The sequence below is a fragment of the Nannospalax galili genome, unplaced genomic scaffold (assembly GCF_000622305.1).
Source record: "Nannospalax galili isolate Female #2095 unplaced genomic scaffold, S.galili_v1.0 scaffold3135, whole genome shotgun sequence".
Classification (NCBI taxonomy): domain Eukaryota; kingdom Metazoa; phylum Chordata; class Mammalia; order Rodentia; family Spalacidae; genus Nannospalax; species Nannospalax galili.
The window spans coordinates 91,963-116,413 of NW_008335479.1; the positions used below are offsets into that span (position 1 = coordinate 91,963).

The 24,451-nt window shown below is 44.4% G+C and overlaps 1 long non-coding RNA gene across 3 annotated transcripts in view; it reads left to right on the top strand.

Annotated features, from left to right (window-relative positions):
• LOC115069901 overlaps window positions 1–7,881 on the top strand; it is a 45,587-nt gene extending 37,706 nt beyond the window's left edge. For all 3 annotated transcript variants that reach the window (XR_003849143.1, XR_003849145.1, XR_003849144.1), the window contains 4 exons: window positions 2,117–2,394; window positions 4,083–4,387; window positions 6,646–6,827; window positions 7,747–7,881. This is a non-coding gene — a long non-coding RNA (uncharacterized LOC115069901). The remainder of the gene's footprint in view (window positions 1–2,116; window positions 2,395–4,082; window positions 4,388–6,645; window positions 6,828–7,746) is intronic.
• Window positions 7,882–24,451: the final 16,570 nt, after the last annotated feature.

Here is a 24,451-nt window from a genome sequence, read left to right on the forward strand (position 1 = left end):
TGGTGCCCCCCCTGGGCAGTTGGGCCTGTGTTGCATAAGAAAGCAGGCTGAGCAGGGGCCAGGGGAGCAAGCCAGTAAGCAGAGTTCCTGTATGGCCTGTGCTCCAGCTCCTGCTTCCAGGTTCCTGCCCTGAGTTCCTTCTTTGGGCTCCCTGATGAACTACGACCTGGGAGATGTAAGCTGAATAAACCCTTTCCTCCCCAAGTTGGTAGTGGTCAGAGTGTTTTGTCACAGCAATGAAGAAACAAACTAGGACAGCGTCCCAGAACTTGAAGATAAGACCCTACTGCCGAAGACAGAACATATGCCGGACACAGGATTTGGAGAAATAGAGCTGCAACTGACCTGGAAGCCACTTACCCTGAAGGCGAGCTCTCATAGCTTTGGAGAATGCTATGAAAGTGCCAAGGAAAAACATCAACAGATGATCCAACACCAGCTTCAAGACGAAATAACCACATCACTGGCCAGCACAGCATATGTCATTGGTGCAGTAGTGGCACTTTTGTGCCCACTCACAGGGAGGAAACTCAAGTGTGACATAACCTAGTAAACATGGTTGGAGTGGCCATAGATATTAGAGAAAACCCCAAAACTCTCACATCAATAGACAAATGTGTTTTCTTACTATATCCAAAATATGTATCCTTATATTTAGACACAAATATCCCAGTCACCACTCATCAAAGAAGCTCATTTTGAAGCAATCAGAGACTAATACCAAGTACTACAACTGGTCACACACAGACATTGTGAATTGCCCAGGCCTAAGGGACACATCTGCAATGCAACCTCTACACCTAAGGCTCATGGAACACAGAACAGGAATAAAGAAGAGGACACTAATGAATCTCTCAGTTCTCAATAATGAAGCTCCCTCATGCAGCAGAGGGCCAGGAACACAAAGGTCACAAATGGCCAAAATGTAGAGATCAAGAGAGTCTGCTAAATAATGACCCTTGGACAGGACCCCTTTATTAAACTTCACCCACCTAAGGCTCAGAGACCATCTCAGAAGAAAGGGTGGAGAGATTTAAGAGCCAGGGAAGATGTATGTGACCACGTGGAAACAAGAGTCCTACAAGCCCCTGGGAACCTGCTCATATGAGTCTATGGAATAGGTGTCAGCATTCACAAGTTCCATGCAAATTCAGGCAAACAATAACCCAGCATAGAACTGGGAAAATGAACAGCGGATCTCAATCTTATCTGAAGGAATGTTGGCAACTGATTGCTGCTAGATGAAGAAGAGTTGATCTTCCTAAAACAGGGGACTCTAGATAGGCTGACTAGACCTCAACAGATGAACTTGCACTGGAAAACAACTGGGGGCACTAACAACACAGTGGGCAGTAACAGGGATGACAGAGTATATGGGCTCCAGTGGGGATGGGGGGGTGAGGCCATGGGAGGGTACCAGTGGGGATGGGGGTATAAAGATGATTAAGATTTTTTGAGCTGTTCTGTATAAAATACACAAAAAAACAATTAAAAATAAGTAAAATAAAAACATAATTCTTAAGGAATTAAGGAAGGACTATCTGTCTGGAGGAAGGTATATATGATGGGGAAAGTATAAAATTTATTAGTGTGTGCATGCATGTTTGTGTGCTTATCCTTTGTGTATATGTGTTTGGCTGTGGTTGTTCATCCACAGGAAACCTGACATCAATTAAGTTTGTCCCATAGGTCCAACTCGCTAGAAGAAAATTCATAAAGGCAACTTGTGTGTTTCCTTTGAGAATTCCATGACCCAAATGTGAAGAAACTGTGTAGGACATGGGAAGGTATAGCACCAGCATCCTGGCAGCAGACATGAGGACTGGGGTCTCTGGAATATGTCTCGCTACCCATCCATGTGCTGAAGTAATGGGATGTCGGAAAGTCTGAGAGGGACTTGGGCTACTTTGGAGAAAGAAATAGGGACATATCCCTGATTGGTGATGGGTGTGTGGGATGGTGGGAGAGCAGAGAGTTTAAGACACACCACATGATCACAGTGGTTTCTGGGAAATTTCATATAGGTAGTTTGGGCCCAAGCCCAGGACCTGCAATGCAGGTAGCAGCTTCTTCATTTGCTATTTCTTCATTTGCTATTTTCCTGTCCCCACATCAGGGTCCCAGGGAGCCTGCTGCTGAGGGAGAAGTTATGGATGCTCCTAGCCTAAAACTGACCTGCATTATGGGTGATGGCTGACAGCTGCATTTGGACCCACATCTAAGACCCTTGACAGTACAGGCTGGGGTCTGTATGCAAGAAGACCAAAGGGATTCGGGAGCAGTTATGGTCCCCAATCCATCCCCCTGTTCTAGCCTAAGAAAATGGAGCCCTCAAAAGATCACACACCTGAATGCATTTTGTCCTGTGTCCACCCCAGAGCTGTCATCTTCCAGGTAGGAAACTCTTGCTGGGCCTAGGCCTGTGTTGAGGTGGGTAGCTATCCTCTTCCATTGTGGCTGCTCACTTTCTTCTATGACCTGTGGTCTCAGTCAGCTCCCCATCTGTGTGTTTGGTGGGTGACTGTAAGGTGAGAGTTGGGGTCACCGTTGTCCTGGGGTCAAGATGATAGCTAAAGGTCCTGAGCAAATGCCTAAGTCAGAATGTTTTGGTGGACCCAGTGTCCATGTTTTTGTTTCTCAAGTTTTTCTTGTCTTCCAGCTAGGGATGAGTTTCCTTTTGGAGTCCTGGGAGGCCTACCACTGGCCCACAGTGGCCAAGATACTGGATAGCCATCTTGGACTGTGGTGCCATATAAAGGCAGACCTCTGTGCCAAGCTCCTCTGTGACCACAGGTGGAAGAATGGGTAGGGCAGGGTCTGTGTTTGCCATGTGGCAGAGAGACTGTGCTTCAGCTTGATGGTGAACTTGGGAGTGTGCATTCTGTGTATGTCCTCTGAAGTCCACAGACAGTCTAGAAGCAAGGCCAGAACGTGGTGGTATATAGCAAGTGTGGAAGAACAGTTCTACAATGACACAGGAAGGACAGGTGATCTGTTGTGGAAACACTTTAGAGAGCCAGGGCTTAACAGGAATGCAGGAGGGCTCAAGTGTAGTGCTCAGATCTCACAGCAGGGCATTCCAGGTCGTCAAGGGGGTGGTTGTCCATGCCTGTGGCTTGCCAGTCCAGAAGTTTTGGTTGGAAAATATGTGGAAGGTCACAAGACCAGCACCTTGGTGTGAGTGGCCTGGTAGTGCTGAGGACTCAGAACAGGCCTGGCCAGGGGGAGCTCAGTTGCCAGCATAATCTGAGGGGCTCTGTCACCTGGGCTTGGTAGCGATGGAGAGCGGAAGAGTTATAATGGAGCTTTCTCAGAGAACATGGAGAGCGCAGGTCTCAACAATGAGTAGGTAGGCCTGTAGTGGCTCAGTCAAGGGAAGGCTTCCAGTGGGGTGTTGAAAACCATTACCAAAAGTGGAGAGGACTATCTGTCCCGAATACCTGTGACAGGGATTATATGTCAGCCTAAATGTGTGTACATCCGTGTGTGTGTGTGTGTGTGTGTGTGTGTGTGTGTGTGTGTGTTGTTTGTAAGCATGCATTCCCACAGCCTGATGGGGAACCTATTGGTTGAGCTGATACATACATTGAGTTTGTTTCCTGTCCATGGGTTCAGCCTTGTATGGAAACTTATGTGTTTCCTTAGAGGATGCCAGGGCTGTGGTAGGAAAGGACTGAGGAGAACATGGGTAAAAGTGTCACTTTTGCAATTAGTGGGGGAACATGTTGACTGGGGTCTTTTGAATGTGTTTTGTTGCCCATCAGTATAATTGAATCACTTCAGAGATCCTTCTGCTGTGTGTGTGCAGTACTGAAGCCATGGGTCCCTGAATGGAGGCAGGCAGAAAGTCTGAGAGGGACTTGGGCTACTTTGGAGAAAGGAAATAGGGACATATCCCTGACTGGGGATAGGTGTGTGGGGTAGTAGGGCAGGGAGAGCCAAGAGTTTATAACAGCGAGATTACAATGGTTGCTGGGTCATCTCTCGTATAGGTAGTTTGAACCCAAGTATAGGACTTTCAATGAAGGTAGCAGCTCAGATGGAGTGTTTCTTCATTTGCTGTTTGCTTGTCCCCACATCAGGGTCCCAGGGAACCTACTGTTTGAGATGTTGGAGATGTTCCTAGCCAGCCTAAAACTGGCCTGCACCATGGAAGATGGCTGACAATTACATTTGGACCCACATCTAAGATCTTTGACTACACAGCCTGGGATCTACAGACAAGAAGATCAAAGGGATTCAGTGCCAGCTATCCATTCCCCTGCTCTGGCCTGAGAAAATGAAGCCCTCGGAAGGTTACACACCATTGTGTGTTTTGCCCTCTGTCCACCCTGGAGCTCTATTCTTCCAGATATGAAGCCAGTGCTGCTCCTAGGCCCACACTGAGGTGGGTGACTGTCTCCTCCCTGGTGGCTGCTTGCCTTCTTCATGATCTATGGTCTCAGTCATCACCTTATATGTATGTTTAGTGGGTGGGTGTGTGGTTGGGGAGGTAGAGACAGGCCACCTTGAATTAGAACTTTGCTTTGGGCATGGACCAGTATCAAGCTTCCATTGCAGGCCTGGTGACTGTGTCAAACTTGTCCCCCCACCCCACCCCATCAAGTATCAAGTTTCTAGCTAAGGGTCCTGAGAAAATGCCCCCAGTCCATGGTTTTGTTTCTCAAGGTTTTCCATTCTTTTAGCTAAGGATATGGTTCCTTTTGGATTCCTGGCCAAAGACTGGGGGTCTTAACAGGGCTCCATGCTCTCATACAGAGGTGTCACAATCCAGTGGCAATGAGGACCCTTTGGGGTTTGTGGCTCCCAGGCTCTCTGACTGAGGCTGGGAGTTTCACTTCTGCCCAGCTATCTTGGAGTGTGCTAGCAACTGGTTGGTGTTTTTTTCCTCAGCAAAGGGAGGAGGGAGTGGACCTGGGGCCAGGCTAGCCTGGCATTCTTGGTGCAATACCGCCATCAAGCGGAATTGGTTTCTTAATCGCACCAACACTTCTGTTTTTCTAAGAAGTGCTGGCATGGAGGAAGGGGCCTCTGGTCCAAGCAAACAAGGGACAGGGGGCTCCTGCAGGCTTGCAGAACATAGGGAAAGCAAGGGTCCATGTGACCCATGGTGGTTTGCATCAGTGTGGATCACCTGAGGCAGGTCAGGCCAGGTACCAAAGCGCTCATCCTCTGTGGCACCAGAAGCACAGGCTGTGAGTTCCTGTGGTGGCCGTATCTGGCGAGGAGGAGAGGCATGCTCTCCCCAGGAGTTTGCTCCTGGGGCTTGGGAATGTGGGGACCTTACTTGTGATCCCTTCCTGTCCTTCTAATAGCAAGGAGAGTCTTGCTAAGTGTACCAAGCCACCCATCAGGTTCCTAACTGTTTTCAGTAAAAAATGCCTGTGAACATGCAGTCAAGATGACCATAGAGAGTCCAGCACCAAAGCTCAGAGAAGAATGTTCTCAGTGGGCAATGAACAGACTGTGCTTAGTACTTGGATCTAGTGTCATGATTTTCTTTCTGAAACTTCTCCCCTATCTTCCAAGTGGGGATGAGATTCCTTTAGGATCTGTTTTTGATTCAGGTGTCTTAGGTGGCACAATGCCCCACTAATGGAGTGTCCCTGTAAAGTGGAAATGAAGACCATGTGGGGTATGTGGCTCTCAGGCAAGATCCCCTGCCTGAGGGTGGTAGTTTCATCTCTTGACAACCAGCGGCCAAATTATGCCAAATTATGGAGTTGCCATTTTTTAATTTGGTGGAAATTTGTTGGGTTTTTTTTTGCCCAGCAAAGGGTGGAGGGAATGGATCTGGGGACAGGGTAGTCTGGCATTCTTGGTGCAATACTGCAATCAAGCAGAATTACTTTGCTGATCGCACAAGCATTTCTATTTCTCTGATCATTTTGGGCGTGGGTGGCAGGGGACTCTGCTCCAAACAACACAGGACAGGGGGATTCTGTAGACTTGCAAGATATGTGACCCATGGTGGCTTGGGGCAGTTCAAGCTCCTGATGCAGGCCAGGCTCTAGAGTACTTTTCCTGCACAGTACAGGAAGCACAGTCTTTGAGTTCCTGTGGCAGCCATGTCTGGCAGGGAGGAAAGGTGCTACCTGCTACCCAGCAGTCTGTTCCTGGGGCTTGGGTAATTGGGGACCTTGCTTATGATTGCTTTCTGTCTTTCTAGCAGCAAGGAAAGGAGTCTGCCCAAGTGTGCAAACCCATCCACAGGGTTCCTAGCTCTTTTCCGGGCTCCCTAGTACACCCACAATTCACCTGCTGGCTATTCTGCCCTCTGCCCCATGGGATTCAGGTCCCCACACATTCCACAGTCTTTTAACCATTCTTCCTCCTCCCTCTCTCCCTCCCTTCTCCATTTGCCACTCCCTAACTCCCATCCTATTTTTTCTTTCCTTATGCCTATTTTTGTCTATGTGTTTTATAGTGTCTTTTATTTGTTATATTTTGTCCGTGTTTAGTTTTTATTTAGTTTTGTTTGAGAAAGAGTTCCATTATGTATCTTTGAGTTACTTGAGCTTGTTCCATAGACAAGGCTACCCTAGAACTCACAGACCTGCCTCTCACTCCTTAGTGCTGAGGTTAAAGTTATGTTTGACCTAGCCAGGCCTTAAGTTCCATTTTCATTTTATTCTCCTTGAACAGTGCTGAAGGTGGATTTGAAGGACCTCGACCTGTCAGACAAATATTCCAAGCTGATGGGAAGGACTTCAAGGCTGGCATATGATAGGTGAAGTAGGCGATGGATAAATCCGGTTGATCGGGAGAAAGCACCAGGACACAGATAAAACTCTAGCGGAACAGAGTTTATTAGCAAAGGAACACAGGTGGGTGCAGGGAACATGTAGTGCTGGCATCTTAGAGCAAGGCTTTCCAGTTTGTCAAGGCATGGTTGTCTATGCTTGTGGCATGGCAGCACAGAATTTTGGGCTGGAAACCACGTGAAAGGTTCCAGCACCAGTACCTTGGAGTGGGTGGCCTGATGTTGCTGAAAACTCAGAGCAGGCCTGGCCAGAGGCAGCTCAGTTGCCAGCATCTTCAGAGGGGCTCTCTCAGCTGGGCTTGGTAGAGATGGAGAGTAGAAATGTAAGGGAGTTCTCTCCAAGGGACGGGGGAGCACAAAAGATTTATTCAATGAGGAAGTGAGTCTCTGAAGGCTCAGTCAAGGGACGAAAGGGTTCCAGTGGGGTTTTGAAAAACATTGCCAAGTGAAGATGTTAATTTCTCAGGAATCCAGAGAGGAATGTCATAGTCAGCCTGTATGTAAGGCAGGCTGACTATGCATGTGCCCATGTGCATATGCTTGTGTGCGCATGCACGTGTGTGTGTGTGTGTGTGTGTGTATGCAGGTGCACACACATGTGTTTCTCTGTGTGAGTGTGTGCTCCCTCATGGGGTGACCCATCTGTTGATCCATGGGGACTGGGGTCAGTGGAATGTATCTTGTTGCCTATCAGTGTAATTGAATTGCACCAGAGGTCCAGCAGTGAGTACCTTTGTGGATGCAAAGGTAAAGTCTGAGAGGAACTTGGGCTACTTTGAAGAAAGGAAATAGGGACATATCCCCAACTGGTGATGAGTATGTGTGGTATAGGGCAGGGAGAGCCAAGAATTTATGACAGTGAGATTACAATGGTTGCTGGGCCTTCTCATATAGGTGGTTTGGGCCCAAGTGCATGACCTTCAATGTAGGAATCAGCAAGAATGGAGTATTTCTTAATTTGCTGTTTTCTGTCCCCATATCAGGGTCCCAGGCAGCGTGTTGGGAATGATCCTAGCCTAAAGCTAGCCTGCACTATGCAAGATGCCTGACAGTTGAATTTGGACCCACATCCAAGATCTTTGACTGCACAGGCTGGGACCTGTGGACAGGAAGACCAAAGGATTTGGGAGGCAGCTGTGGTCTGCTATCCATCCCCCTGCTCTGGCCTGAGAAAATGGAACCCTCAGAAGGTCACACACCATTATTCATTTTGCCCTGTGTCCACCCCGGAGCTGACTTCTTCCACGTACGAAGTCAGTGCTGGTCTTAGGCCTGAATTGAGGTGGGTGGCTCTCTCCTCTGGTGGTTGCTCATCTTCTTCATGACCTGTGGCCTCAGTCAGGACCCCATCTGTGTGTTTTGTGGGTGGGTGTGGGGTGAGAGCTGGGGAGTCAGAGGCAGGCCATTTTGAACTAGAAGTTTGTTTGGGGCATGGTTCCACAGTGTCAACCCTCTTTTGGCAGGCCTCCCATTGTATGTGTTACCCTTGTCCCAGGATCAAGATGATAGCTGAGGGTCCTGAGCAATGCCCAAGTCAGAATGTTCTGGTAGACTAGTGTCCATGGTTTTGTTTCTTGAGGTTTTCTGGTCTTCCAGCTAAGGATGTAGTTCCTTTTGGATTCCTGTATGGTCTGGGCATCTTGAGAGGGCTACATGTACTCCTATAGGGGTGGCCTAATGCAGTAGCAATGAGGGCCCTGTGGAGTCTATGGCCCCCAGGCTGGGTCCCCCGATTAAGCAGGAACAGGACAGACAGGGGCCTCTCAGCCTAAGTCAGAGCATCTGGCCTTGGGACACAGACTTCCCACAGTCATTTCCACTGGAATTACACCTGAGACCGTATGGAGACAAAGGGACAGAAAGAAAGAAAGGGCAGAGAAAAGACCTCTGGGTGGAACATATGCATGCTTACAACCTTAAGGGCCATGGAATATCAAGGGCAGGGTGTGGTTCCAGGAAGTGAGCTGTGGTACCCTGTATCTGCATGCTCTTCTGCAGACTCCCCTCCTTGCTGCTAAGAGGACATGAAGGGATAACAAGAAAGTTAGATTCCCAAGTCCCAGGAGAGCGCCTCTCCTCCCTGTCAGACATGGCCGCCACAGGAACTCACATCCTGTGCTTCCTGTGCTGCACAGGCCTAGAGATTTAGACCAGTACAAGCTCCTGAGGCTTGCCAGGGGAAGATCCTTGTCTGCAAGCCTGCAGTACCCCCACCCCCCAACCCCATGTGCTGCTTGGACTAAATTCCCCTGTCACCCATGCCAACATTGCTTAGAAAACCTTTAAGGAACTGTTGTCGGTGAGCAAATCAATTCCACTTGATAGCAATATTGCACCACCCCTGGTTTGCAGGATGAGTAAATAAATTCTGCTTGATGCAGTATTGCACTACCCCTTTTCTGAGAGAAAAAACAAAAAACAAAAAACCACCAACCAGTTGCTACCACACTCCAAGATGGATACCCAGCATCCTGACTTAGTCAATGTGAGCTGTTCTGATTTGGGCATTTGCTCAAGATTCATTTTGACCCTGGGAACAAGAATGATGGTGACAGGTGCCAAGGGAGGGCTGACTGTGGAGCCATGCAGTAAGCAAGTTTCTAGTTCATGGTGGTCTGCCTCTACCTCCCCAACTCCAACCCCATACCCACCCCTTAAACACAGAGATGGGGTCCTGACAGGGACCATAGCACATAGATCCATGCTAGAGGATTAGTCCAAGACCATTTTAGACTATGGAAGCACCAGTGGTAAGCTGGTCCCTGGCAGGACTCAGACAGCCTGGCATCAGCACTGCCCCTTTAGATGAGTGTGTGTGAATCCACATGCAAATTTCATTCCCCACCCTATTTCGACCAAGCCTCACAACCCAGTTCCATAACTTCATACTTATTCTAGAAGCCTAGTGGAATGGGAGTGGGGGGGGTCTAGTCCCCAAATATAACTTTGTAGGGTATTAGCTGGAAGCCATATTCAAAATCTACCACTTGATGGCATTGTTGAACCAGAAATGATTGCTGGGATGGGCTCTGCAGGTGATACAAGGCAAAATATACAAAGGAGTCGTTTTCTTGGCCACACATATCTGGCAAGTTATCTTGTGTGTATTGTTTCCCTGAAGAACATTGTTAGGGGCTGCACTTATGGTCACCTCATCTTGTGTGTGTTATTTTCACAGGAACATTGTTAGCGGTATTAAACTGTCTGGGTTTTATGTCAATTGAGAAGAAAAGAATAATTCTATGGTTCACCTCTAGGAGTCTGAGGGTCCACTCTCCCTTGATGGAGTGCTCTAGGTTGGAGATACATGGGCTGTAGATTCATAGTTCAGGAAGATGGCCCAGTGGCTCTACATAGGTACTAGCTATTGTGTGGGTCTGTGGTTTTCTAGGAAGTTTTATATGAAACTCATAGTTCTTCACTTGTATTCACTGATTTATTCTGCAATGAATATATATTCATATAGAATCATATGTACATCTACTAACTTACTTAATACCTTTTTTCTGTCTCATAACCTTAGAAGTTTCATAGCCTTAGAGGGATAAGGATTCTAAGCTTTTTGATGAATTGCCAAATGAACCAGTTGTGAAGTAGGCAGGCAGTACCACACTGGTCATCAAAGTGGTCAGTTACAGCCTTCCCACTGTGCACTGGAAACACTGGGCGTTGGTGCTGGACCCTCTATGGGCATTCTTTACTGAAAACAGCTAGCAGTCCTGTGGGTAGCCTTATGCACTTGGGCAGACTCTCCACCTTGGTGCTAAGAGGACAGGAAGTGATCACAAGCAAGGTACCCACATCCCTAAGCCTCAATGGAAAACTCTCCTCCCTCCCTGCCAGACATGGCCGAAGGAACTCACAACCTGTGCTCTCTGTGCTGCACAGGACAAGTGCTCTGGTGCTGACCTGCCTAACGAGTTTGCACTGTTGCAGGCCACCATGGGTCATAGGCAGTGCTCTGGTGCTGACCTGCCTAACGAGTTTGCACTGTTGCAGGCCACCATGGGTCATAGGCAGTGCTCTGGTGCTGACCTGCCTAACGAGTTTGCACTGTTGCAGGCCACCATGGGTCATAGGCAGTGCTCTGGTGCTGACCTGCCTAACGAGTTTGCACTGTTGCAGGCCACCATGGGTCATAGGGACCCTAGCTTGCCCCCATGTTCTGTAAGTCTACAAGAGCCCCCTGCCCTGTGCTGGTTGGACCAGAGTTTCCCTGCCACCCATGCAGCACTGAAGGAGCTGTTGGCGAGATCAGCAAAGCGATTCTGCTTGATGGCAGTATTGCACCACTTCCTCCACCCTTTGCTGAGAGGGTAGAGGGGAAGGGAACCAGTTGCCACCACACTGCCCTTGGTCACTGGTGGCCAGAATTTAGCCTCCCAGCATCAGTCAGGAAAAGCAGCCTGCTTTCTGCTAGGACAGGAAGCCATATCCCTGAGCCCGAAATGCAGAGTCCTGGGCAGAGCTTCTCCTCCCTGCCAGACATGGCCTCCACCAGACCTAGGTGGCCGACCGTGTTTTCTGTATGGCCCAGGCCAAGCTCTCTGGCCCCCGGCCTGCCTCAAGAGGTTGGAATGGTTCAGGCAGCCACTGTTAAGTTGGCTTCTCCCAGGACTCTTCAGGTGTCCAAGCCTGCAGGAACCACTTTCCAGTGTCAACTGGCCTGATCCAGTGTCAACCCCCCTCCTCCACAATTAGAAAACCACACAAAAGTGTTGGCAGATCTGTAAATGAATTCCGCTTGATGGCGGTATTGTGCCAGAAATGCCGGGCCTCCCAAGCTGCAGCTTCACTCCTGCCCTTTGCTGAGTAAAAAATGCTAACCAGTGGGCACTATTCTCCAAGAGTGGTTTTCATTGCCATTGACTGGGACACTCCACTACCACTACCTGGACATGATCAAGCTAGCCATTCAGAGCTAGGCATGGTGGTACCTGCCTATAATACCAGGCAAAAGCGTTGCTGGAAGTTTCAGGCCTACAAGGCCTCACAAGGCTGCTGGAAATCCCTGTCCCTTATCTCCCACACTCCCCCATGCCCCAGACCTCCTAAGATCAGCAAAGCAGCTCCACTTGATGGCAGGATAGTACCAAGAATGCCAAGCTACCTTTGCTCTATAGCAAGACCTTGCCTCAAAAAACAAAACAAAAGCTGGCCTTTCAGTGACTCATGATGGTGCCAAAGTCATAATTCCTGGTGTGCAGTGCCAGTGTTTGAATAAGAAGTCCAGTGTTTGAATAAGAATTACCATGGACTGGTGATTTTTCAGTAGAAAAGTATATGAGGTGGGGTTGGGGTGACATGCTAGCTCTTGGGTGCTGTACTACCATTAAGAGGACTGTTTTTCCAATCTAGAAATTCCCTTCCCTGGTGCATCTTCCTGATGAAGTCAGAACCTTAATAAGCAGGCCTAACGAAAGGAGCCCTATGGGTTCTAAGTCATGGTAGAGCCTTAGCTTAAGACCATCTCAGACTATGGAAACACCAGAGGCAAGCAGGTCCCTGGCAGTCAGACACAGGGTCCTAACACAGGCTCCATTCTGGAGTTCTGGGCAGGATTAACAAGGAGCTCAAATCCAGTAGACATCTAGCCTGGTGCTCCTATAGGGAGCGCAGTGCTGCTTCTATCTGTAGAGATTAGATTTGTCTTTAGTATTCCAGGTCCCACTCCCCAAGAGGAGCAAGCTACCAGCTATGTCTTTTGTAATAGATATCTTTCTTGGACACTGTGCTGGTTTTATTGTTTGACACCTGGGAAGACAGAAAATCAACTGAGGAACTTCCCACATCTGTGAGATTATTCTGATTGATGTGTGAGGGCCCAGAATTTACATATTCTTTGGGACGTGTGATTTAGGCTTACAGAGTGAGGGCCCTGGTATTGGGCATGACCTGTCACTTATGTTCACATAGTGAGGTGTAGGAAACCAGGATGGCATGCCCTAGGGTTAGATAAACCTAAAACTTTTAAAGTCCAGGCTACATTCTCTGCTGAAGGGAGGGGCGCTGAACACAGCAGCTCTCAAATCCCTGTCTTGCAGAACACTGCAGGACTACCAGGAGAAAAGTGACCAGGTCAAAAGTTTAAGCTCCTTGCTCTGGGGGAAAGAATCTTGGTCAACAGCCCTTAGTCCACCTCCTTGTCCTGGACAAATAACTCAGCTATCACTAGCTAGAAGATTAGGCCAGGTTAAAGGCTTACTCCTGGACTAAAAGCTAAAAGTTTACTATGCTTTTAGCCCTAAGAAAGAAAACATTGCGGCCAATAAATTACCAGATAGAGGGCACTGGTAACCTTGAATAAAAGTTCAAGCATACTGCTTTACAAACACCCTAGCTGGTTCCAACTAAGAGCTATATGTCCTGTTTCTTTGTGCCTTAAATCTTTGTATGTAACTGCCAAATCCCATGTGACTGCCAGTTCCTTGTAATGTATAAAAACCTTCTGAATTTTTTAATAAATGCCTTGCTGTAAAGACTCACCAGCCTCAGAGTGTATCGCCGTCACAGAAGCAAAGCTCCCAGATGAGCAAAGCAGACTTGGGTCTCTGCAGTGAGGAATCGAGGATTCAGTGGACTCTGGAGGTTTCAGAGGCCTAAAGCTGAAGACTCTAAGGTTCATTCTTCTAGGGATACTGCTCTTCATAGACACCACCCCAACTCCCATGTGCCTGGGGCCCTGTCCCTCACTCCTTTTCTTTCACACTCCCAAATGAGTGCTGAAAACTGAATTTCGCCATTCCTATTCTAGAGGTTCCCAAAGGCTTGCCTTTTAAGTGGATAGTGAACCATTTTCTTTGCCGTGCCCCTCAGCTGAACCCACCTGTTCCTCATACCCAGGCTGAGGAGTGTTCTCTGTATGCTCCTTTGACCTGGTTCAACTATAGGAGACATTGATATATGAAAGATAAACCCAGTATGAATCTAGGCATTTTCAACCAGATGAATTGGGTGATGTACTGGTGGTCTCCTGACCACAGTTGCATGAAACAGACCCAGACCTTTAGACTGCTGAGGAGGCAGTCAATGCCTTTCTTGATTTATAAATCCAGAGCATGTTCATCTGTACACACTGTATTAGGCAAGGAGCTATGTGCAAAGGCATCTTTTGGCACCTGCCACTCAGGCTTCCCTTCCTTTCATGTGAAAGTAAACCAGACAAAACTTGGATATATTCTACCTTGCCATAATATCAGGAAATGGCCACCACTGACACTATGTCTGCTATTGTACCTCATTTACTTTACTGGAGCTGGGTCCATCACATGGGCCATTCAGTCCCATATATCCCAAAGACCTAGACATGCAGTATGGGGCCTCCAATCTCGTGCCTTGGTCCTGGACCAATGGCAAGGTTCAAGGGGTCAAATACCCTGTAGTTCCTTTGTCTCCAGATTTCCAAACATGCCAGCCACTTTTACACTATGCCTTATCACTCGACTTCATTTTACATTAACTCTAGTAGTGGGAATTATTTTTATTAATGAATATAATCTGGACTAATGACTTTTAATTAACCCCAGCCAAACCATGTGCTCTTGCATTTTGTGACCTTGGCAACTGATCTTGTTTCCTAGGCAACATCAATTTGATACTCCACCCAAAAAAGATAATGAATAAATGTGGGTATGCTTGAGAATTAACATATCAGAGCACTGAAAGGCAGTGCCCCATCTCCATTGGATATAGTGTGTGATTGGACACAAGACCTTGATGAAAGAGATGAATTCTAGAACTTGGGATGGTCTGTTCAGATTAGGGTGGAACCATGCTTGTACTTCCCTAATTAAAGCTAGAGAAACTATTTTGAATAAAATTTTGGGTGGGATGAACAAAAGTCAACTCCAAATGGATCAAAGACCTCAATGTGAAGCCTGTTAGAAGGAAGCATAAGCAGTACTCTATAAGATACAGGTGCGGGTTTGATTTAGAAAGTCATCAGTCGCTCAGAAATTAAGGTCAACAATCGACAAACGGGACCTCATTAAAAGCTTCTGTACAACAAAAGAAGTAACCAATTGAGTGAAAAGGAAGTCCACAGAGTGGGAGGAAATATTCACCAGCTATTCATCTGACAGTGGATTAATAACCAAAATATATAAAGAACTCAAAAAACAAGGCAGCAAAAAAACAAATGAAAAATGAAGTTTAAAAAATGGGTTATGGATCTGAACAGGGAGCTCTCACAAGAAAAAATAATGGCAAAGAAACACCTTAAAAAGTGTTCAACATCCTTAGGCCGGGCGTGATGGTGCACGCCGTTAATCCCAGCACTGGGGAGGCAGAGGCAGGCAGATTTCTGTGAGTTCAAGGCCAGCCTGGTCTCCATAGTGAATCCAGGACAGCTGGGGCTACAGGGAGACCCTGTCTCAAAAAGACCAAAAAAAAAAAAAGTGTTCAATATCCTTAGTAATTCGAGAAATGCAAAGGAAATGTAAATCAAAACCGTGAAATCTAACTCCAGTCAGAATGGCTAAAATCAAGAGAACAAATGTTACCAAATGCTGGAGTGGATGCTAGGAAAGAGAAACCCTCATCCAGTATGGTGGGACTGTAAACTAGTGCAACCACTGTGGAAATCACTGTAGTGTAGTGAACTCTTTAAAAACTAAAAATAAATCTACCATATGATCTGGTCATGTCACTCCTTGGCATATATCCAAAAGACTCATTCAACTGCAGTGATACTTGCACAGCCAGGTTTATTGCTGCTGTTTCCACAACAGCTAAGAAATGGAAACAACCTAGATGCCCTTCAACTGATGAATGGATAATTAAAATGTACACTTACACAATGGGGTGCTACTCAGTGGTAAAGAAAGACAAAATCATGAAATCTGCAGGTAAATGGATGGAACTAAAAACTGTTAAACTAAATTACACCGAATCAGAAAAAACAAGTGACATGTTCTCCCTCATTTGTGGATCTTAGCTCCAAATCCCTGAATATGAGTATACACCCTGATGTAACCATAGGACTCAGGAAAATGAAAATGAACCATGGGGATAAAGGGGAAGAAGTGAGAAGAGGATAGTAGGAAACAGATATTATTAAGTGGGAAATGGGGAAAGGGAGGGTTACTTGAACTGGGGAGGGAGTAGGGAGGGCTATATGGGGGAGTGAGAGGAGAGATAAATGCTTAGCAATATGAAAAACCATAGGGAAATGTATTACTTCAGAGTCCTACTGAAAAATACACATACAATAAATATCACTACATGTGTATAGTTGAAGGCTTTATAACAAAAAATGGTGCCAGGCAGAAAAAAACCTTTCTTCCCAAAGTAACATAGGCTATTACCACAACTCTTGATTGCCACCCAGAACTTGAAGATTTATTGCTGAAGACTGGCCATATTTAGGACACAAGACTTGGAAAAATGGAGCTGGAACTAACCAGGAAGACTGCTCCCTGAAGACTAGTTCTCATGGTATCAGAGGATACTATACAAGCTGCCAAGGGAGAAAACCAATCAATGGTCCTACCTAGCTGTGGAGTCTAATAAACAGTGACTGGCCCAGCAAACTATTGTTATTGGTGCAGTAATGACTTGGGGGTAATCAGTAGCTGTCTCATTGAAATTAGGGCCCACTCAGTGGAAGGGAACTCATGTATGTAACTGTGAACATGCCCAAAAACACATGGCTAAAGAGGAATGGAGAGGTCATGGTTATTTTTGCCACATCTCTAGACCAATGTAATTTCTTACTTTGTTCTAAATATGCATCCTCATATTTACAAACAACTGTACCTTTCACACCTCATCAAAGAAGCTTCTTTTTGCAACAAGGAGACTATCACAGACTTCCAGAACTGATAAAAAGCAGAAAATAAGTGTCTGCAGACGCTTAACTGTTAAGTGACACATTTTCAGTGCAACCTCTACACTTAGGATGAATGCATCTCTTAACTCTTAACAGAAAAATTTCTTTGTGCAGCAGATGGTGATGAACATGGGAACCCACAATTAGAGAACAAGAGGACGTGTAAGATGCAATAAATAGGAAAAATGTGAATTAATTTTGAAAATTTTTCAGAATATTAATTTAAGCTAGCAACATGTACAAGACAATATAAGAGAAAGGGGATAATATGAATTGTGCATGTGTGTCAATATGTCTTTGTTTTGACAAAAAGAGGTACAGGAAAGATAAATAAAATCAATCAGTTGACATCTACCACATGTCAACAGGGATGGTGATGCTGAGAGTAATGGAGACATCTCTGAAACCTTGTTTGCATATAACCTTAGTTTTCAAAACATACTAATGTTTCACATATTTAAAAAGTGCCATTTAATTGGGAATAAAAAGGCTAAAATTGCATGCTGGGACATACAAGTGGATCTAATTATTAATCAAATTTATAACAAAACCACAAGCACACAGAATAAATCCAAGTAACATTTGAAAATATTGTTCTGACTATCCTCACAGGGATATGTTCTAAAGACAAACAGATTGCAAGGAAGCCATGAACATTATTTTGTAGGTTTGCTTTGGCATTATGCAGTGGCTATTATATGCAAGCGCTCAGTCACTAAGCTACACCCCAGCACTGCAGTAGTACTTATAAAACTATTTCTTGGGCAATGTGAAATTAAACAAATGAGTACATGTATTGATATTCAGGTAGAAACAGGTTCATATCTGTAGGAAACCAGGATGCCAGGCCCTAGGGTGAGGTGAGCCTAAAACTTTTAAGTCCAGGCTGCATTCTCTGCTAAAGGGAGGGGTGCTGAAAACAGTGGCTCTGATAAGCCCTGTCTTGAAGAACACTGAGATTGGCAGGAGAAAGCAGCCTGGCCGTAAGTGCAGGCTCCCTGCTCTGTGGGAAAGCATCTTGGTCAACAACCCTTAGCTCATCTCCTTGTCCTGAACAAGTAACTCACCTATCCCTGGCTATGAGATTAGGCCAGGTTAAAGGTTTACTCCTGAGCTAAAAGCTAAAAGTTCACCATGCTTTTAGCTCTAAGAAAGAAAACAATAAATTACTTGATGGGCATTGATAACCTTGAGTAAAAGTTTAAGAATCCTTTTGGCGCCAACTAAGAGACTAAATGTCCTGTTTCTTTGTACCCTAAATCTTTGTATGTGACTGCCATATCCCACGTGACTGCTAGTTCCTTGGGATGTATAAAAATCATCTGAATTTTAAAATAAAGCACCTTGTTGAAAAGACACAGCTCCCAGGGTCCAAGACTCATTGCCAATCAAGTCTCTCTGCCCCAAAGCCAGTAGGTCCCCTGCTAAGCAAAGCAAACCTGAGTCCCGACATATATTGGCAAAGGAAAATGCAATTGTTTTTCTAATTTCAACTTTTTGTGGGTTTTTTGCTGTGCATAATTGCATAAAAGTGTAATTAATAAAAAGCAAACCTTCATAGCTTCAGAATTTCAATACTAATTGTTCAGAAGTTCATTGTGATATCTAGAGTTTGGAGAATGGGTGTTTGAGTGCCTTCACTGATCTAGTTGTGTGCTGTTTTCATTTGAGATTTCATTATTTATTATAGAGAAAAAAATACAAGCATAAAAATGATCAAAGGACCCCTGGTATTAGGTGAAAATGATAGTTATCAGTATGAATTTGTGAATCAAACACTTTGACCAAAGAAATGCCCTAAGAGCAGTGACATTCCCAAGAGAAATAAGAATATCTAGTGCCCAGATAAATCTCTAAATGTTCTCTACACTAAAAAAAAAAAAAAAAAAAAAAAAAAAAAACCACCACAATTCTTCAGAGAAATGGTTAATTCCAAAGCCAAGGGAGGGAAAGTATAATGTAAGGTAAACTCGGAATGTCTTGTTGGTCTATAACGACAGAAACTGTTCAAACACTTAAGGAGATATGTGAAAAGGACTTGAAAATCAGACTGGCGAAGAATCCATGAGATAATTTTTAAATTTTTATTGTTCATTTATTTTATGTGTGTTGTGCCTGTATGTATGTAAGTATACCCATGTCGTGTAATACCCATGGAGGCCAGAAGAGAGTGCCAGGTCCCCTGGAACTAGAGTAATGAACAGTTAGCTATTAGCCACAGTGTGGGTGCTGGGAATCGAACTCAGATCTTCTGCAAGAACAGCCAGTGCTTTTAACTGCTGAGCCATCTCTCCAGCCCCTCCATTTGATCATTTTTAAAGGAGGATGGCCATGAAACATACTAATGATAGCAGTGGTGCTATCAAATAAAAAATATCAAATAGGTGGGTGAAATTAAATAGTTTAGAAAATTATGTTTCACAGAGTCCTACAAGCTCCTGGGAACCTACTTACATGATTCTATGGCTTACTTCTGTCGTTTCTAATTGGCTTACAGTTTCACTTCCTTCTTCATTTCAGCCTGAGTATTCTTCAACATTTCTACCTCTTTTCTGAATTCATTCAGAAGTTTATCCCTATCTTCCTTCAGTTCTTTGATTTCTTTTTGTGTTCTTTAAATTCACTGAATTCTTTTATCATGTTTATAATTGTTCTTTTGAGTTCCATGTCCTGCATTATCTCTAGGAGGTTCTCATTGTGCTCCTCTAGAGGACTATTGGTATTTCATGGGGCTATGTTATTTTGGTTTTTCATGTTATTTTTTCTCTGTGATTTTGACATGTGAATTTCTTTTGTGGTTCCTGATTCTTGTGTGAGACTCAAGCCTTCAAGTTTAGGTCTGTTTCTTTTTGTGAACTTTATGTGCCTTTGTGGTTTACTTTTTGGGCATAAAAAGCTGGTTCCTCTAAGCTTCTGGTTCTCTCTTTTGATTTTATAGTGGAGTAGCCAGTTTGCTTTTGTCTTCAGGAGTTCCCTCAGAGGCCCAAGTCAGATGATCAGATGCTCTCAGGCTTTCACCTAAGGTCTGGATCCCTTCAGGAAAGATTTTGGCCTGAGGAATTTGGTGACTGGACTGGCCTGGGAGCCCGGCCCAGGAAAGATGCTGGTCTAGGGCAGCTGGTGGCCTTGCCACCCAGAGATGCAAAGAAAGATGGAGGCTGGAAGCGGCCCCAAGGGCTCCTGGGAACTGCACTGAGGAGCTTGGTTGGTCTGGATGCAAAGGATCAGGAAGAGGAAACGTCAGCCAGAGTGTCCAGGAAAGAGGCTGGCCGGTGGTGCAGGCCCAGGGAAGTAGAGGGAGGTGAGGGCGGGACCAGGCCTAGAGTGTTCCTGGAGACCCAAGAAGGAACTGAGTTGGTCTGGATGCAAAAGATCAGGAAGCAGTGGTGGTTCCCCAGTTGTCTGGGGCACCAAGACAAGGAATGGGACAGGACCCAGGCTAGGAGGAGAGACCGGTGGGGAAGATGGGAGGGTGAATGAGGTTGGGGGAGTCAAGGCGTGGATGGGGCAATAGATTTACCCCAGAGAGAGGCCTGCAGAGAGAGAGGCCTGCGGATCCGAGACAGGCCTTCCCATTGTGAAGGCCCAGGGAAGCAGAGGGAGGTGAGCAGAATCATATCAAAATTTTAAGTGTGATGCTTTTGTTGTTGTTAGATAGAAGAATTTCATTATCCTTAAAATTTTATGGTGAAAAACTGAGTGAATTATCATGACATAAAATGATTTAAAAGAGGGATTGGAGAGATGTCTCAGCACTGGTTGCTCTTGCAGAGGAACCGAGTTTGATTCCCAACACCCACATGGTGCCTAACAAGCATCTATAACTCCAGTTCTAGGGGATCTGATATCCTCTTCTGACCTCCGTGGGCATGGCACCACATGGGTCCACTTGCATACATGCAGACACTCATACACATAAAAATAGCTTAAGAGAATTGAACTCATATAGTCACACATTTTCTTTATGTTCTTTTTACACTAATAGTTAGCAGATCTAGGTAAAGGATACATGGTAGTTGATCAATTATATTGCCCTTTCAACTTGTGTACAGGTGAAAAAATTTTTAAATAGAAAGTAGAGGAAAATATAGGTAGGAACTCAGCAGATGGTATATTAGAACAAAAACAAGTCTCAGGTTGCATTCTGCTACACTTATAAACATTAATGATTGGGCTGGAGAGATGGCTCAGCGGTTAAGAACACTGGTTGTTCTTGCAGAAGACCCGGGTTTGAATCCCAGCACCCGCATGGCAGCTAACAACTGTCTGTAACTCCAGTTCCAGGGGATTGGATGGCTTCTTCTGTCCTCTGCAGGCATTGCACAACATGTCTACATGCAGACAATACACTCATACACATAAAATGAAAATTAAAAAAAATAATGATCAAGAAAACTGTCGAAGTCTTTGCCATCTATTCTTAGACACTTGGTACTTGCCATGAAAGTTTCTTCTGGAAAAGGGTACACCAGGCTTCTGATGGCAGAATCTACCACTCAGGTTTCTATCAGACAGCAGCAAATTCCCATATAAAAATAGAGGCTGGGGGGGGGGGTTGGCACCAGTTCTCTCAGAGTCTTGAGTCTAAGTGCATTTATTTGAGGTTGTTGAATGGTAAAGCATGTCAAATCTTTGTATATAAGGATGGAGGTTCCTCTACAATTTCTAATCGATTACAAAATGAAAACATTATCTCTTGAACTACTTTAAAACACTTAGTTGTAAATTTAGAGAGATCTGAAATGATGGATCACGTTGTGGAACAATAACTACCCAATACAAGGAATGTGGCTCTTTGAATAAGAGTACTTCAACATTAACTAACTGTACCTGGTTTACATATTCATATGAACTCTTTCACATATTTTCATCACATTACTTATACCAAGATGTTTTAAAGTAATTACAGAAAAGATATGTTAGCCAAATTTCTTGTTTGGGGCAAATAATTATCTTTAAAAAAAAATAGTTTCTGAACTTGGTTGTCCTTTTGTTTATGAATGTATTCACTTATTTATTCATGAATTCACTCATTCATTATGTACCACAAAAGTGAATGGTTATTTTGTCAGGAGCCATGCTTGACTTAAGCATTGAAAAAAGTAGAGTGTCACTTTAAGAGCTTCTGAGCTCTCAGCTTCAGCGGTCAGAGCCAACAGGCTGTGCCTCCATGATAAATCAGGTTTCTTAGAAACTTACTTTCAGTTCAGTCTTTGGGCACCGGAGTTGGTGAGGTAATGCAGCAACCTGCTGGTCCGTAGTTACTTTCTGTTAGTAAAATATCCTTGGTGATTCCTTGGTTACCCCAAATATGATTCCTATATAAGATCTGTGTTCCTCACAACAAAAAGCCATTCTGTGATTGCTCACCTGACTGCTAAGAAACTTTTTATGAAAATCAAGACCTTTGTCTTGACTCTTTTCTTGTTGAAGACCCAAGCCTGGTGGGCTTGGGGGCGTTCGACATTATTTTGAATTGGTTACTGTTATGTGCTAAATAAGATACAAACAGATCAGAAACAATGCTTGTCATCAGAATTATTGCAGGTGCTGAAATCTATAGCTTGCCACGTCCTGGAAAGCAAGAATGAAAGAATGTTTCAGAAAAATGGAGAGGATTGCTCTGATTCTTTAAGCACAGGTAAACAGACCACAGGTAGAGAAGGTAGAGAAAAGCATTGCAGTAACAGGGAGTTTTATGTGTAAAGGCATATCCACACAAAAGCCTGATGCGGTATCAACAGTGCTACATGAAAAACAGAGGCATGAAAAACAAAACCATGTCAAACTATACAATTCATTTCATCTTTGAATCTCATTTATATTTGATGCCCTCCTCTACTCCAGGTGTTCTGCAAACTTGCCCATTCATAAGAATCTCTTGGAAATTGTATGAAATTCAGATGCTCATGGCCCATCAGTGGAAATTATGTCTAAGAAGTCTGAATCTTTGGCAAGTAATACTTTTCACAAGCTTCCCACATTTGGGAAGATTATAGTAGGACAAGTTTGAGAAATAAAATTTTATATTAATTTAATTGCACTTTGTATTTAATGTACTGGGCATCCACAAGATATTTCAACTAAGAAAACATGAGTCTGCTGATTTTTAGTTTATTTCATTTTGTTTCCATAAATTGCTACTTTAAGAAGCATAAAAGGAAAACAATGTTTTAGAAATAGGCCACCTTTTGAAGGATATTTCAGATGTGGAAGAGAGTTAAGTTTTAAAATATTTTATTTTATTTTTATTTGTATGAGTGTATTGTCTGCATGGGTAAGTGCACCCATGTCATGTAATGCCCACAGAAGACAGAAGAGAGCATCCGATTCACCTGGAGTTTTGAGTGGTTTTTAGCTGCAGTGTGGGTGCCAGTTCTCTTAACTGTTGAGCCACCTCTCCAGCCCCATAAAGAGGGATAATTTAAGAGACTTCTGTAACAGATCACGTAGTGCATAATGAGAGCTTCAGTTCAAGCCTAAGCAGTGAGATGATGGTGGTGGTGGTGGTAAAGGAATGTAGGCTGTATTTACAAGGTACAGTGAATGGGGATAATTTTTTTAACTTTTAAAAAATATTTATTTTATTTTATGTGTATGAGTGTATTGCATGCATGTAGGTAAATGCACCCACCCGTGTCCTGCAGTGCTCACGGAGGACAGAGAGGCCATCGGATCCCCTGGAACTGGAGTTACAGACAGTTGTTAGCTGTCATGTGGGTGCTTGGTTTCGAACCCGGGACTTCTGCAAGAACAACCAATGTCCTTAACTGCTGAGCCATCTCTCCAGCCCGAAATGGGGATATTTTTTATTGAAAGTGAAATGAGAAGGGGATTCCAAGATGACACTGATAGAGAGGAAAACTGGGCCCCTTTCTTAGGGTTCTTAATTATTAATGAATAATAAAAGAATTTATGAATGGACTCAAATGGAAGATGTAGGACAATTTATGAGAGTTTGTATTTGTTTGTTTTTAATTGCTGTGATAAAACAAAGACCAAAACCAACTTAGGGAGGAAGGGTTTACTTTATCTTAGATCTTCCAGTTCATCACTGAGGGAAGTCAGGGCGGGAACCTGGAGGCAGCAGCTAAGCACAGGCCGTGGAGGAAAGCTGCTGTCCTTGCTGTCCTGGCCTGTGCTCAGCCTGCTTTCTTATACAATACAGGACCAGATGCCCAGGGGTGGCACCACCTACAGTGGGCCAAGCCCTCCCATTTCAGTCAACAATCACGATAAAGCCTCATAGACATACCCACAAGGCTAATCTAATGGAGGAAATTCCTTAGGTGAGGTTTCCTCTGCCAAGGTGTATCAAGTTGACAAAGCTATCCTGCTATCCTGGGAAGGAGAATGGAAGAAAGAAAGAAAAGAGATGGAAGAGGAAAAGAAGAAGTTCAACAGTCAGAAATGAGGAAAATGTGAATTAAGTCAAAATATATCACTACACCCTTGACAGGAAAAAAATTATTTGAAAACAGTGCTTATGATGATAAACATCAACTGGAAGACTCATTTACTGGTGTGAGTGCAAAATATTGTAGTCATTCTGCAATGCACTTTCTAGTAAGCTTGAATACATGATTACCAAATGTCAGGGAAATTCTATCCTAAGTATTTACCTTTAAGAAAAGAAAAATTTTTACCCGAAAATCTTTTGTACATGTTGGTTAACATATAAATGATTTGGTACTCTTCTATTCTAATGGTAAAAGCATGCAATCATTTTGAAAAATAGTTTGACATTTCTCACGAAGTAATTATTATTTTGCCCCTCAACCTATTCCTAGGCATAAAACCAAGAGAAATGGAAAAACTTGTACATGAATGTCCATTACAACTTTATACATAGTTAGCAA